At 49.0% G+C, this 16,413-nt stretch overlaps 1 protein-coding gene across 3 annotated transcripts in view; it reads left to right on the forward strand.

Moving 5' to 3' along the window:
- The first annotated feature begins 640 nt into the window (after positions 1-640).
- LZTS1 (leucine zipper, putative tumor suppressor 1) overlaps positions 641-16,413 on the forward strand; it is a 44,643-nt gene continuing 28,870 nt past the window's right edge. For all 3 annotated transcript variants that reach the window (XM_012726981.1, XM_012726982.1, XM_004685427.2), the window contains exon 1: positions 641-811. The gene's annotated coding sequence lies outside the window, so the exon portion shown is untranslated. The remainder of the gene's footprint in view (positions 812-16,413) is intronic.

A 16,413-nucleotide genomic window follows, 5' to 3' on the forward strand; every position in this document is an offset into this window, starting at 1 on the left:
TGCTCTGGGCTCAGGTCTGCCATCCTGGCATGGGGAAGTTCTGACCCTTAGACTGCTGGATTTTTTTATCCTAGAAACCCATTCTTTCTGCCAGGCTTAGGCAGAAGTGGGGAGATAACACTGGGAAAAAGTAACCGTTAAGAGGAAGAGGTTACAAAGAACTGTGGGGAAGAGAGAGAGAAAAACATAAGGAATAAGAACTGAGTACAGAGAACGAAGAAAGGAGGAGTAAAGGAAAGATGGGAACCGTCAGAGAGAGGGAGTGGGGAGAGACAGGCTGAGCAGCCAGGGCAATCCCTCAGCGTCCGCTGGCAGTAAAAGTAGAGAAACAGGAGTCCGGGACCCCGATCGGTCCCGTCCGGTGGAGACAAGGAGCCAGGAGGACGGGAGCAGACCCAGCTGTCAGCCAGGAACAAAGGCCTGGGAGCTGCAGGGACCAAGCTTAGGCCGTGCCGGGGCCAATGAGCGACGGTGGCCGTGGCCCCGCCCCTCCCTGCCCCGCCCCTCCAGCTCCGCCCCGCTCCGCCCCAACCAATGAGCGGCGCCGAGCTGGCCCCGCCTCGCCTCTCCTGCCCCGCCCACGGCTCCTGGACCCGCGCTGAGGCCGGCGCGCCAGGAGCTGGCGGGCTGGCTGCTGACGAGCGCCGAGGCCGAAAGTTTCTCTGCCCGCCCGGTCCTGAAAGCCGGACCCGCGAGGGGCTGAGGCGCCGCGGCACCCACCTAGCCCGCCAGCTCTGGGAAGAGACCGGAATGAGGCGCCAGACACACTGAAAAAGAAATTTCCAAGTCAGCCTGAGGCGCAGGGGGCCAGGTAAGGTGCGGTGGACAACGAGTTGGCTCCCTCATGAGTGTCTGCTGCCCTGGCACCGGCGCCCACGCTCCGGGCAAACTGCACTCCCCGTGGCGTGCAGTGCGTCCGCGAGTCTGTCGGTCTTTGTTTGTGTCAGGGTCTCTCTAGGTGTCTTTGTCTCTGCATGTAACTGTTAGGGTCTCCCCCTCTGCCAAGGTGGGTGCTGATGGTCAGGTCCCAGCGCACGGGAAGGGTGGTGCGTCTGTCCTGCCTTTGTCTCTGTCTCCTGCAGAGGAGGTTTTTCTACTTGCAGCCCCGATCGATCTGGATGGATGTGAGCGTTCGGTGACACTGATGAGCAGGGGGTGTGCGTGAAGGCAGTGATCCCGCTGCCAGTCAGGGGGTCTGACAGCTGGGGGTCTGGCCTCGACCTTTGCCGGCAGGAACTTTGGAAACCAGCCATATCTACACACTGGTAGTGAGGACACAGATGTAGTTAGGGATTGGGAATGTTTCACTGACAGAATGTGTTACAGCAGATGAAGTAGAGAGGGGATGATGAACTGGAGTATTTAACTGGCCCCTGGAGCTCAGTCTTCTGGGTCAGCCCTAGATATACAATACAGTCAAAGCAAGACACACACACTTTACATGCTTAACTCCAGCCCGCAGAGCTCACAACTCAGTAGCAATAGGCACTGAGATGCCACGAGCCAACTGATGTTTCTCATGCCTGCTCCAAGTGGGAAGGATTGAACTGCTGAGCACTTGAAGGGCCATCTTGCTCACCAGTATGTCAGGCCTAGGAAAGTGCTCCAGACTTGTTAGCCCTCATTTTCCCAGCAACAAGGAGTGCTTAGGATGCTGAGCATCTAAGGTTCTGTATCCTCCCTTGTCCACTCTAGTCACACCCTCCCTGGCCATCAGCACCCCTGCTCTGGTCTTGGGTGCTGGCAAACTAGTGGGGAGGCACTGAGTTCCAGAGAGTTCTTGGCAGGTGCCATACCAGATAGGTGTCTCCTGCTCTGTTGGAAGGGAAGCCTAATTGTAATTGTGGGCGCACAGCCACAGAGATGAGCTGTCTGCTTGGCAATTATTCCTACACCAGAGACCCTGGAAAAGAATCTCTGAGTAGGGCTAAGAGGATGTTTATATCCTGAGTTTCCTCTAAGTTAAAAAACAATTCTCTCCAAGTATGATGGGGAAATGAAAGTGTTGAGAATGTGTCTCTATGTGAGCACACCTGAAAATGGAGTGCATTTATAGGAGGGAAGGGTGTTTGTGTTCAAGGGTGGAGAGAACAGAGTGTGGGTGGCAGTCTGTGGGCAGAGGCGCACACACTAATCAGGAGGGGCCTTCACACCTTGTGTTTATCCAGCGCCTTTCTTCTGAGGTGCTTTCTGCACCTCACAGACGTTATCTCATTTGCTATCTCCTTTAGCTTCACAACATAAATACTAGGTTGGCATGAAGCACTAACTCTTTTCTACCCTTGAAGAAGCTGAGGCTCCAGACGAGTGCTGTCAGCCAACCAATAGTAGCAAATATAGACATAGTAGCAGGGTGTGCAGGTGGGAGTCCTCAGCTAGGTAGATGTGAGTGTGGGACACTCTGCTGAGGTGAGAAGAAAATCAGATGGAGAAAGGAGGATGTCTCGCAAAGGTTTCTCTGAGTGGGCGAGAGGGAAGATGGGACAGCTGAGATGACTGTTTAACATTGATGGCAGCCTCGTGAAGGAAAGACTGTTTTTACAACTCAGTTTGTGCATTGTATGTCTGCAAGCAGTGCTTCATCTGCCTGTGTGTGCTCCAGTCAGTGTTGTTGGGGCAGCTGCCGTGTTGTGGGTGCTGGAGAACCAATGAAATGGGGGTATCTGAGAGACAGGTTTGCCAGTTTGGGGAAGTATGCATCCGCCTATATGGATGAAGAGAAGAGGAACTCCAGCAGTATTAAAACAGCTTTCTAATTCTGGAAACTTATTTATGTATCTTTGCAGTTATTCAACACTTATTTAATACATATTTAACAATTGCCTGCAGTGTGCAAGGCTCTGAGGCAGGCAGTAAGACCACAAAGATGAAAAAGGTGATGCTGGCAAACCTATGGTTAAGCAGCTTAGAGGCTGCTGTAATGGGTAATAGTTAACAGCATTGAGTGCCATTTACTAAGTGCACTGAGCCCAGTACCTTTCATTCATTATCTCATTTAATTCTCAGTGCAACCCTGCAGGGGATGTATGATTACATTACATATAATGAGGTTAATAACACAGCTGGGATATCAAATGGACCAAGATTTGAACTCAACTCATGTCGGCCCTTGGCTCTTTCCACTGTTTTTTGCTTTCTTTGAACATTAGAAATACATGTTTTGTATACAGTATTCTTGCACTAATCCTCTCTTTCATTTAACTAGTTCCTGCTTACCATAAGGACCAATGCTTCTCCTCTGCTTTCCTTAATTTTAAGCTGGGTCACATGTCTTCCTCTGAGTTCCTACCATCAGGACTCCGAAGATTTGCCAGAGACAGAGTGTATGCCTGACTTCCCAGTTTAGAATAAAGTGTTTAACTACTAGAAGTGGCCTTTGGTAAATGCTGTTTTAAAAAGTGATGGGAAAGAAAAGAGCTGTCAGAGATCCTCAAGCACTTTTTCTCCCAGAAGGTTTCTGTGAGGATAATCTTTGGTGGTGTGGTCTCTAACTTTCCTGACCCTATTAATGGGCCGGCTCCAGTTAGGGGCTGTCCATCTCAGTTCCTGTCTTGAAGCGTAAGGAAAACCTAATCCACCCTGTCAACCTATGCTCTCCCTTCAGGTCAGTCCACTGACAGGTATAATTATGCAAATGGGAAGCACAGGTCATGACCTAGACTTGGAGTTTTTAAATCTTGTACAAGGCACCCCAAAGGCCAGTGGTTCCAGGGCAGTGATGAGATCTTTTTGGAGTTTTGTCAACAAATAAGTATCCAGTGACCTTAGGTATCTTTAAATGATTCACATGTTAGATTTTTGAGCAACTGAATAGATCTTTGTGCTGCTGTAGTTTGGAAATCTTAAAAAGAAAGCCTTGGGATGGTAAATTGCTACCATGTTTGCGGCGGTAATCTGACCATGATTTCCCAAGGTCACATGGGGTTGGTGACTCCCCTCATGTCACCAGCTCATGTCTTCACCTATCAGGGTTGCCACATGCCTTCTTAAGGTTGTGATGATTTTAGTTTTCTTTTCAAAGATCATCACTTGAATTTAACAAACTTGAGTTTGTTTGACCCGTGGGAGGCACCGAGGAGATGGGGGATTAAAAATAATGGCTAAATAATAATTATTTGAGACTAACATCTGTGATGAGAATTGGGAAGAAGAACCAGCAAACATGAATCAATGACAAGTGCATCAAAAATTCGTGTGCTAACTGTGAACACATCTGTTCTGGACTAGAAGACACCAGGGAAGAGGAGATTGTAAACCAGAGCTTGAACTTGGACCAAAGTAGGGTATAATGGGATTAGACTGAACTACAGCCAAGGTCATAGCTCCAAGATGCCAACTGAGAACTAAGGAGATCGGACTTCCCTTCCAGGGGGAACCTTGGCAAAGCCTGTCACCTCTTTCTATGCAAGTTGACCAGTCCCACAAATAGACTAGACAACGGGGTATGAAATATGGGCAGTAACTCACCTCTGACAGCTGCCTGAGCTGAGTGAAGATTATCGTGGATCTCCTCCTCCTCTGAGGATTTAGAGAAGTGGAGAAGTAGGTGTCAGCCAAGTCAAGAATGTGTGTGGGACTTCCGGGCGAGGCCCTTAGACTGAGCTTTTCTGTATTTGAGATCTTCATTCTATTTTTCTCTTTTGCTTCTGCATTGCACCAATTGGCCTACACCATCACTATGCTTCTTGGAATAGGGATTTTTTTTTTTTTTAAAGATTTATTTATTTATTCATACAGAACTGGGGTACAGGCCAGAGATGCGGAGGGTGAGAGGATTCACCAGAGACAGAGTGGGGAGCAGAACAGGCAGATCGACGAAGTACACTGCTGAGGGGAGCAGCGGGCGGGTCAGGAGAGGTCTGCCACGCCATGTGGTCACCTCCGGGGCAGGCGGGAATCGAACTCATGCGGAAGCGGCTTTAGATTCTCAGTGCTGTGCTTTAACCCGCTGCGCCACCAGGGAGGGCCGGAATAGGGATTTTAATAGCCATTTTCATGTGGGGGTTTGCACTTTAAAAAGTAATTATTTTTATTGTTGTTATTTACAATTCTATGAGCAGATTCCTTCCACAATTGATAGATGAGAAAATTGAGTCTGACAGAGTGGAAGGAATTTACCCTGTACTTTAAGTAGAATACCCAGAGTTGAACCCAGTTACCCTAATGCCTGATCTGAGGCTCTAACCAACCAAACATTGGGTATCATTTATTAAACAAAATTAATAAAGTTAATTGAATTGTTGATAAGTGTTTGAAATGCAGGTGGGAAATGCAGCTCCACTTCCTAAGCACTTGCTAGGCATATACATTAAACTCAACGAGCAATGATTTCGGAAGTATCTAGACTAAGTAGATACTTGGAACTAAACTTGGGTTTTCAAGGAATGAAATTTGTCATGTCAGTTCTTTCCTCATTGCTAGACAATTCATAAGGTTGGTCCACTCCTTGTTGATAGTAATTTTTAGCCTTCACAGATTCAGAATTAGTGACTTTTCATTGGAACACCAACCTCATTCCATAATCTACTTCAGTGTTTCCACCTTATCCCTAAGTAAGTTCCAAACTAAAACAGATAGTCATCTCTTTGCCACAACATAATCAGTACTAGGAACCAGACTTAGGAGAGTCTGAAATGGAACTATCCCACAGATGAGGAAACACTTGGGCAAAGTGTAAGTAGGGAAGAAGATGCAGTGAGTTGTGCGCGCTGGGTGGAAGAAATAGGACAAGCCCACGTGTGCGTGTGTGTTAGTTAACAGTTCAACTAATTGTAGCAATCATTCCAGCAAAGTGGTAATTTTTCCTATTAAGCAAAAAGTCAATTTAATGTCTGCACAGATGTGAGGTGGGTTTCACCAGTACCTGGAACAAGGGCAGTAAAGAACTTTCCTATTCAGATCACTTATAGATTGCTTTCATGTCAGTTAATCACTGTGGGAGATTCTGCCTGTAAGATGGCTGCCAGCACACACACACATACACACTCTCATTCACACATTGCTACCCTCTGTCCCCTGAGACATGTTCTCTGCTACCCACGCTCACAGGCACATCTCATAATATGAATCCTGCAGGTGGTAGGAAGAACCACACCACTTTCTACCTGGTCAGGACTATGTGCCCTATTTGAAGGGTGACACCACAGAAATTCAGTGTCTGCCCCACTCAGAGCAGACTTTGGGGTCACCCTCAGCACTAAGAGCTGTAGATGCTCCCAGATCACAGTGTCCACCAGAAGAGGAGGTACTAGTTTAAAGAAAACTTCCAGCCGCAGGGCCCAGTGCCAGGGTAGACAAGGCCAGGGACCCCTCAAAGATGTCGAAGTGGAGCAGGGTATGCTGTGGGAGGATAGCGCCTAAGGACACCTGCCCTGTGCTGAGTCTCATCCTTCCTGGTGTCAGTGGCAGTCCCTGTCTAGTCATTCTGGCAGCTAGTGTGCCTTGCTCACTGTCCTGTGGGTTTTGGGGGGGCATCTTCACTTTCTGTTGCAAAGCCATTTGCTGCTAAATCACCCTCCTCCTGGCACCCTGGACTGCTAAATTGGTCTCAACTTGCTGTACTTCCACCCACCACCTTAGTCATTATTCGCTGGCAGCATTCAGAGAGTGGGTGTAAAGCAGCCGAACATTATATTCCTGCTGAAAAGAGACAGAATTGAGTATAGGCACGCAAGGAAAGGGGAGCGGGAAGGAGGCAAGAGAAAGCAAAGGAGGCAGGAAAACAAAGCTCGGGGGTTGCCAGCACCTTTCCTCTGGGATCTCAGTTATGCTGGATGGTGGGATGGTGGACCTAGATGAGGGGTCCTGGCACAGGAGGAACACAGACCTTCCAGGATGAGGGGGCACAACCTCTAAGGGCCCATGCCTTCCTGGTGTGGGGGAAAGGACTTCAACTGTGGGGAGAGGAAGGCCCCATCCCAATCTGCTCCCCGTTCCTTAAATTCTCCAGTACGTACTGCCACGCCTGTTGAGCATCTGTTCCCGTGTATTAATATTTAGCCTCTCATCTCTCTCTTTCCTTTCTGTCTGTATTACAAGCCCCTTAAAAGAGAAAGTGTGCCATGCCCAGCACCTGGACACAGTCCAGACCTGACACATGGCTGAGGGTGGTAGTCCTTCCTGCTCAACCATTTCAGATCTCCTCATGCAGCCCAAGGACCCCAGAGTCCAGGAACCCAGGCAAAAAGCAGGAGGAACAATAAAGGAGCCTTTAAGGCTTGGTGCTACCTCAGCATGGACGTTTCAGGGAGGAAAGGGTTACACCACAGGACAGACCATCTAGGGAAACAGAAGCTTAGGGACCTTCTGTTCTGGTGCAAAAGCCTCCCAGTGATGTGTAGCCAATGACTGGGGCTTGTCCAGTGCCAGGGCATTGCTCGGCTTGGCAGGAGCAGAAAAGAGTTGGTTCTCGTGTCAGACAAAGACGCATCAGACAGATCAGAGTGACCTTGACTGCAGGTTGTCTGAGTCACTGATAACATATGTTTGGTCCCCCAGGGGAGGGTTTGAAAGGGGTCACAGCATCAACCCAAGTTGACATGGAACCCCGGGTCCTCTCCCCACCCCAATGCAGGTCCCTTTCCTCCCACCTTCTTAAGGCAATTAATGGGAAAACCCTGAGAACAGAAGCCGCCGCACAGTTAGGGAGGCAGGGACATTGAAGAACCACCCTGAGAATGTTGAGGGTCAGAAGTCTGCGAGAATGAGCCTTGACCCTCTGCCAGTTGCTCATCGGCATCTTGCCAAGACGCTCTAGGATGCCTGTGCTGGGCTCACCCCACTTCAGCTTGGAGGTCAGAGCAGCAGGGTTGCAAAAAGACACTAAGCATTCCCGGCTCTTTCTTTACTGCAACCTTCAGACATTCAACTTAGCTCTTTTCTCCCCTCCCCCTGGAAGGGCATTAGCAGGGCCTGAGGAGGAGGAGGGAAGGATTAGACCCTGCTCACATCTTGAGGAGACAACCTCCCCCTCCTTGCTGATCAAATTCCCCAAGCTTCACTGTCTCGGTGGCGCCAGCAGACTAACCGCACTACAGGCAGGTGGGGAAAACAGAGACACCAGACAGAGCCCCCAGCTTCCACCTGCACTGAAGAGGGACGAACTGGCAGCTGCCTGCTCTGCTCCTCCATGACCCACAAGCTGCCCCTGCCCATAGGCTCATAATGGGCTGGGCACAGGTCTAGGCCGCAGCTTGGCTTTTGCACAGAGGACAATGCTTCATCTATGAGGTGACAAGGGGCACCAAGCCTGGCGCTTTCAGGGCCTCTGACAGCTCTCAGGCATCTGGACTGTAGAAACACCTCATGCTGGAATTTTTCTATGCTAGAGATACAACAGGGCATCCAAGTTCAGGATTCTAAGATTTAGCAGGCAAGTCCAAAGCCTGTGGAGTAGAATTGGCTCTCATTCTGCATAGGGACACAAAATCTCAGGGGTGAAAGGATCCTTAAATTCCATTCTATCTACTTTTGCACCCCCAAAAACCTCCCCCTCCCCAATTGTCTTTAATCTCCTCCATGTACCCAGGACTCAGGAGTCCAGTTCTTTCTCTTGTAGTTCCAGTCATGTAAATCATTGATTGGTGGGTGCATGGCAGTCCTTTGGCCGATCCTGGGGGAGCACAGATGCTAAATGGAGACCCTGTGAAGGAACAGCAGGCCTGGTATGGAGGGAGGAGACAGATACATTTTTAAAAATTACTACACAAAGCCAAATGGGTCTAAATAGTCTTCATGAAAAATACAGAACTTGAGAAGGGCCCTGTGGGCTGGTGTGATCTTTAAGATGGAAAGAGGTAACAAAGATAGGGACAGCATGTGGTTGGGAGAATTAGTTGGATCATTTGGAACTTTTCATAGCTCTCTTCCAGTTTGAAGGTTGTTTGTCACACAGTGGAGAGTCACTGAAGTAAAAGGCCGAGAAATGGCTTACAGTCGCCCTTGGTTTAGAGAGTTAATCTGGCAATGGAATGTAGATTTGTGGGAGCAGAGGCATCTTTCTAGAAATAATATTGGTTATTAGAAAGCCAGTCCTCTCTCCTAGTAAATAGCACATGTTCCCAGGACTTCTCACAGCCTGAAAATACATGAGTGACTGTGAGGCTTCAAGGAGAGGGAACTTTCTAGTTCAAGATCAGAGGTCAGGGGTCAATGTGATCACTTTAGCACTTTCTTATTACAAGATACATGGCTAATAAAAGGCAGGTCTCATCAGACCTGCTTCTTTTAACCTCAGAAGAATCAAACGCCAGGATCGCCTTGCCCACATCTGGTAGACTCTTCAGGATGCTATTTCCTGTCTTCTTTTACTTGGTGTTTGTTCAAGAGCTTCCTTCTTGCTTACTAAAAATCCAACCAGCGAGGGGAATGTGAGGCTGGTTCCTCAAGGAACACCTCAGTCCATGCCAGCCTTCTGATCTCCTGGAGGAGGCCTCTTCACCACAGCAGCAACCTACAGCTTCTACAGCAATCTACATCCCCTGTGGGCAGGATTGGGGGTGGAAAGCAGAAATAACATGAAATCATCCCCTGGCTTTCACATCCTTGCTCTGCTGGGAACTGTGGCTTTGGGCAAGTCACTCAGTCTCTCTGAACCTCAGTTTGCTCACTGGAGAAGGTGTTGTGTCCCATGTAGAGTTTTTATGAAAATGACATGAGCCAGTTTAAGTAAAAGCACATGAAACACCATAAAACAAACCCAGCTCCAATAAAACAAACACAGGTCTGAGGCTGAGTTGACTGTACAGGAAGGTCATGAGCCCTCTACGGGCTGGTTTTGGGGTTCAGGGGAAAATAGCTGGGGCTCAGGCAATGCTGCCCATGATGACTATCTCTTATTTGCTTACTCTGGCAAAGGGGGTGGTGGTAACTGAAAACAATGAGAAGAATCACCTCCACCTGTATTGCTATCTCTCGCTACAGTGTCGATTGACTAAATTAAAGTTGGCTAATGAAACTGCGGAACAGATGAGTGTGACAACACTGAGTGTCCTAGGGAGATGGAGCCCTGAAAGCAGGTCTCTCACTTGCACTGGCTCATGCCAAATGTATGCGAGGGGCAGGTGGGAGTGGGGTGCTTGGAGACCCTATGAGTCAGCTGGTATCTCTCTACCTCAAAAGTATTCCACAATGCCATTCTGAGCACTTGTGGGGAACAGAAGAGGGAAGATTTTGCTCCAGGGTGAACAACGAGAGAGAAAGGGTTTGTACCACATCTTTCATCCTTCCTTATGCCTCTTGCTTCAACGCCACTCTCTTTCCCACCTTGAGCCTTCTGTAAATCATGTAGTACATAAAGTCAGGAAAGAGGAAGGAAGAAAACTAAGTAGTAGGAAACTTCTCTCTGCCACCATTTGATGGAAGACAGGTAGAAGAGGGACCCGGTCTCATTGAGTCACAGAATACTAGGAGGCCTGTTCTGTAGTAGAAATCGAAGGAACACTTGTCTGCCTCCATGACGTCAGACATGATGGGGTGGGCAGTGTGGGTGGGTCAGGGAGAAGCTCGCCTAGTGCACATATGTTCCCCACCAGGGACACAGACTTAGGCCTTCCCATGTGAAACAGCCTGCCTTCCTCTTCCTGTGTCCTATTTTGTTTTGTTTTTATTGGAGGAAACTGTTTCACTCCAATGCTATGACCCAGCGTTGAGGCAGTGTCTTCCAAGGCTTGCAGCTGTTAGGTCTCTGACAGTAAAGTCAGTATCTTGGGTCCAGGGATTTCCCCATTTTAGTGTGCTGCAGTCCACTGGGGAGATGAAAGGCTAACAGAGGCCTCAGAATATCTGGGAGGGCTCCCCGCTTCTTTGTAGGGCCTTCCCCCTACTCTGAGTTAGGAGTAACTGAAGAGATCTCAGGACAAAGGAGGCCACAGGACTAGCTTGGGGCATTCTGCCCTCCCCCTTTAAATTGGGCAAGAACCTCCCACCTGAGGCCCTGAGAGACAGTTCAAAGGACTGCCCTCCCAGGACCACAGCTATGAAACTCTCACTTCACTCTGCTTTATGGATTTTGAAGCTGAGATGTCAAAATTGTTAGAGAAACATGAAACAGCCCAAATTAGACTTTACTGTTGTGGACATAAGTAGTTTTGGGGAGCCTGCCAAGAATCTGACAGTGAGTTTCCAGCTTAAGATGTCTCGGCCCAGTAGGGCCCTAGAGAGCAATGTCCAGCACAGGAGAACAGGTGAAAAGATGGCAACGCTCTCCCTCACCTTTGTTCTCCTGCAGGACCTGAGGAGCCAGCTTCATGCCTGACCCCTGAGCAGCAGCTGAGGGACAGGGACAGGGAGATGGTGAGGATTTCTGGGAGCCACAGACTTTAGATCTCCCTACCTCGCCAGGACGTTCTTGGGGCAGTGGGGACAGGCGTCTGCAGGGCTAAAGCAGTAGGAGCACCCCAGGGTCAGCTCCTTCTGAGGACCAGAGAAGCCTTTGAGGGTCCCAATCTCTGCATCTGTGTTTCCACATTTAAAGCTAGAAGGCCTGACGGGGTTCTGACTCACAAGAGTGGCAACTCTGCCAGAAAACTGTGAGCATTCAGTGTAGACCAGATCCAGTGGAGACAGTGTTGTTTGCTCTGAACCAGCCCCTTGTCACTTTGCATCTGAGCCACCCGCTGAGGTGACAGCCCAGATCCCCCCTGCCCCTCCCTGGACTCCGGTGAATGGGTTCCCACAGCTGTTCCTGTTCAGCGCCTGCAGGAAGTGGTAAAGAAAGTGTGGGTTGAACAGGGAGGAGAGAGACTGGAGGCACCAAAATCACTGCCAAGAGGGCCAAAGACCAGACCCCAGAGATGGCCCCAGGGAGACCCATGTGATCTACCCACACCCCAGGGCGCTGCTGCTACCCTCTGAGTCAGAGCAATGTGGGAGGAGGAGATGGCCCCACTGACACTGACCCCTCGGCCTTCAACCCTGTCTCACGAGGGTGAGCCCTGCGGCTGCAGCTCTTGCACCAACTGCCCCTTTCCTGGAGTGTTGGGGTTCTCACCTTTAGGCTCTGTGCCAGGCCCTGAGGACACCGCAGCCTTCAAGGAGAAGGTGATGGAGAGGACTCCAGGATACCGTCAGCCCCAGGGAGTTTGCTAATTGTTAGATCAACTTCTTCTAAGCGCTTTAACAGCTTCCTACAAACAGCTGATGGATGATTACTTGACTTTTAAAAGCCCCAAATGGAAATGGGTTTTTCTAGCAGTCAGGCCCAGGGGTAGAGCTTAGCAGTGTCTTGAATCACCAAGTTCCATGTTGGGGGGGGGGGGGAAGTTAGCTGCCAATTGATGAGCTTTTACTTATATTCTAGTTCCTTTACAAATAAAGTTTCCCTCAGTACCACAGGGGCTCTGAGGTAGGTACCTGTTAGCTCTGATTACAGATAGAGGCTCCTTAGAGGGCTGTGCCCGAGACTAGAAGTGAAAGGTGTTTGACATGACTCTAGCCTGAACCGGAGCCCAGGGATCAGCAAGGGGTGGTGGCCAGAGTCTTGTTGTCTGGAAGAGCAGGCAAGCCTGGTTGGGGGTGCAAGGGCGTAGAGGAAACACTGCTGGAAGGTAGGGGGCTGATAGCTACAGTGATCAGATTGCCTGAAGATGCTGGCCTGAGGCCAGCCACTGCCACTGGCCAGCTAGAAAACATGAGGCCTCGTTTTCTGCGTCTGTCAGATGGGACTGAATAGCACCCCCTCCTTGGAGTTGGGATACAACTGTCATAGACCCTGTCCGGACAGTGCTTAGTCCACACCTCTGGAACGCCCTATGGCACTTGAGAGGAAGTTCGTGCCCTGTTGGATGTCCTAGGGGCCAGACCCTACAGACAGCATGGGCGCATGTCTCTAGCCTGAGGGCAGGAGGGGACACAATCTGTCTTCCCACAAGCTGACAGGGTAACACTGGAGACCCCTTTCCTGAGCTCTGGGAGGCTGGCCATCAGCCTCTTCAGAAGAGGCTCCTGACAGCAACCAGGTTTCCTTTCTCTGGAATCTTCAGCTGTGTGGGGGAGGTGGAGGCGGTGGGAAGGAAGCTCCCCTGCTCAGCCCTCTGCCAAGGCAGGACAGCCCTACTCCTTCTTTTCCTCCAGGAGACAGAGCTGTGAGGCTGAGGCAGAGGTGAAGCAGTCAGAGAGTTGGGGCTGAGCTGACACTACAGTCCAGCCCCTCTCACCCCAAGAAAACTCTCCAGGATCCCCGAGTGGGGGAGACACACCCTGCAGGTGGTCTGGGGGAGAGAGGGCCAGGCATCTTTCTCCCCCCACAACCCTTTTTTCTTCTTGGACCATGATGTGGGAACACCAGAAGCCACCCTGCCAGCCCTGGTCTAACATGGAGGGCACTGCCAAGTGGGGGTTCCTGGTCAACGACCAGGCAGGCTCACGGACACTTCCCTGAAGCAGGGAAGACTTGTGAGTTCATAGACTTAGCTCTCTTACTGAGTGACTTAGCTCAGGCTGCTAACAAAGCCACCTTAGCCTGGGTGGCTTTAGCAATAAACATTCACAGTATTGGGGTCTGGGAGGTCCAAGATCAAGGTGCTGGCGGATTGGGCATCTGGTGTGGGCCGATTCCTAGCTTGAAGCTGCTCCTCGCTGTGTCCTCATGAGGCAGAGAGTTGAGTTCTGGTCTCCTCCTTTTCTTAAGGAAGATCACAGAGCCTGTGAGAGGGCCTCACCCTAGCCTCACCGCTTCCCAAAGGACCCACCTCCAAGTACCATACATTGGGCTGTAAATCCGGGGACACCCTGTAAATCCAGGGTGTCTGTAGGGCTGCAGTGTCCAATTCTGTGCTGACAACACAGTCACACCAGACAGGGAGGAGCCAGGGCCCTGCCTCAGAGGGTGCTTCAAGAGCACAGAGCACACGGGAAGGCGTTCCTGAAGGAAAGACAGCACGCCTCAGGAGGGTGTCTGGGAAGGCACAGGTTGGGTTTGAACTCTCTTTGGCCTCTCTCATACACGGGACACAGGGCCTGTTCCTCATGCCCTCATTGAAAATTCTGAAGAACCACCTGGGGGATTATCTTTGGCAAAAATTTTTTTAAGTAAATTTCTTATTGTAGTATAAAACACATATGGAAATGTATACAAGTGATAACAGCTACATGCATTTTCAAAATTTTCATATCATTTCCATGTAAATAGAACTTCAGTTAAAAGGTGGAACATTAGAAGTAACACAGAAACCGCTCTTGTTCCCAAACCCTGCTGTCCTTCAGCCCAGTGGTTAATTTTTACCTCCTGCTGAACTCCGCATGAAGAGGTTCAGCTGCGTTCCTCTGTGAGGGACGGGTGGGTCCCTGTCAGATGTGCAGCGGTAGTTCCAGCCCTCCCCCTGCTCCATGATGTGGCACCCTGTGAGTGAGTCTCATTCATTGCTTCTCCCTGGTTTTCAGGTGTTCGGTAGATGAAGACTGGTCAGGCCTTTATGCCGCTGGCCTCTGTGGCTATCACCTGTGGCCTTGATTTGCTAATGTGGGAGGCACTTGGGAGTGTGGGCTTGGGGTACGCATGCCTGATGGTAGACACCTGGAGTGTGGTGGGGGTCTGTGGAAGTCAGCACACCTGAGCCTGGAGGCTGGGCCACAAAGGCATGGTAAAGGGAGTGTCACTGCAGAAGAGTGGCAGAGAACAGTTAGGAGAAGACAAACAATGGCAACAGGAGGAAACCCTGAGGAGAGGCTTTAGAGATTTGCAGGAGGCCCAAGCTGCTGTCTCATTTCCCCTAACCTGTGGGGATGATGCCAAGGTTCTCTTTTAAATTACCTGGACCCTGATGGCGCCAGGATTAAGTCTCAGCACTATGAAGCTATCCACAGCCCCTGCAGCAGAAGTTTGATCTCCAGCCAGAGAGCTGACCGACATGGCACAGCAGACCTCTCCTGTCTCCCCACTCCCTCAGCAGTGTATTTCAGTGATGTGCCTGTTCCACTACTCTGCTCCCATACTTCTGGCCTGTACCCTAGTTCCTGTTGCATAAATAAAGAAATCTTTTAAAGACAAATTTCCTGAACCATCAAGGAATCGAGGCCTTTGAGTAAACACGTGACCGTTTCTGCTGGGCATGCATCTATCAGGGGAGCTGTCGGTCTGAGGTGTGCATTTGCCCCTGAATAGATCCCTCTTGTTCTCTTGCTGACCACCTGGCCAGTGTGGGTGAGCTGTGTCCCACCAGCGGTGTGTGGGCCTCACTGTCTTCATGTGCTCCCCAAACACTTGGTGCTGTTGGACATTTCCATGTTGCCGTCCCAGTGGCTGTTTTGTGGTATTTGTGATTTGAATTTGAATTTTTCTGATGACTGCTTATGCTCAGCCATTTGGTTATTTGATTTTATGAAGCAGCCAGTTCCTAGCTTTGGCTCGTAGTTAACTGCTTTCTGTCTTTTTATTAGGTACACCACTTAATGGAGAGGTTTTCAGGGACAGAATCCTTGGTCAGACGTATTGTATTTATCTCCTGCCACTGTCTTGCTTGTCTTTTCATTCTCAATGGAAATCTTTGATGAAGAGAAATTCTTTATCAATATTTTATGTCCATAAAGAAATGTTCACCTACCCAAAAGCTAAGAAGTTGTTCTGTTTGCTTCTAAAAGTTTTATTGTCTTACCTTTTGTATTTGTATCTATAAATCATCTAGAATTTTATGTGTATAGTGATGAAGTGGGAATCAGAATTCACTTTTGTGGGTACCAGTTAGTGCAGTAGCAATGAAAAAAAAAAAGAAAAGAAACATTGTCCCACTGTTCTACACTGTCCCTTTTGTCATAAGTCAAGTTACCATGTGTGTGTGGAACTGTTTCTGGATTGTTCTGTTCCATGGTCAATTTATCTACCTTTGGGTCAATGTTACATTGTCTTAATTACTGCTAGTTCCTAAGTCTTGAAATCTACTAATATATACCTTCCAGCTTTTTTCTTTTTTAACTTCTAGGCACTTGGCTTCTTTATATATCATCTGCTGGAATTCTGATTGCAATTGTATTGACTCTATTGATTAACTTGGAGGAAATTAAAATCTTTAGGCTATGGAGTCTTCCACTGTAGGAACTCCACCTATCTCTGCATTTCAGATTTTCTTTGATTAATCACACAGCTCTTTATAGTTATTGGTATGGAGTTATTGGTAACTTCAGTTATTCCCAGGCATATTTGTATTTTAATAAATGGCATTTAAAAAATTAATTTTTCTATTTACATGTTGCTAGTGTATAGTGTACCCCCATGGGTATTGCAATTATAGCTTGTAGATCCCTTTCACACCCACTGTGTCACTGATCCTTGTTCTGCAAGTATCAAGCCACAACATGTTAGATCTTTATGCCATTTTGAGAGGTAATAAAAGGGGCTCAGAGAATCAAGAGGTTGGCCAAGGTCTATGAGGTGCTAAGAGGCCAGACAGGTTTCAAGGCAAGCCTTTTGATTTCACCACT

This window comes from Condylura cristata, unplaced genomic scaffold, assembly GCF_000260355.1.
Source record: "Condylura cristata isolate star-nosed mole 26May11 unplaced genomic scaffold, ConCri1.0 scaffold00018, whole genome shotgun sequence".
Classification (NCBI taxonomy): Eukaryota; Metazoa; Chordata; class Mammalia; order Eulipotyphla; family Talpidae; genus Condylura; species Condylura cristata.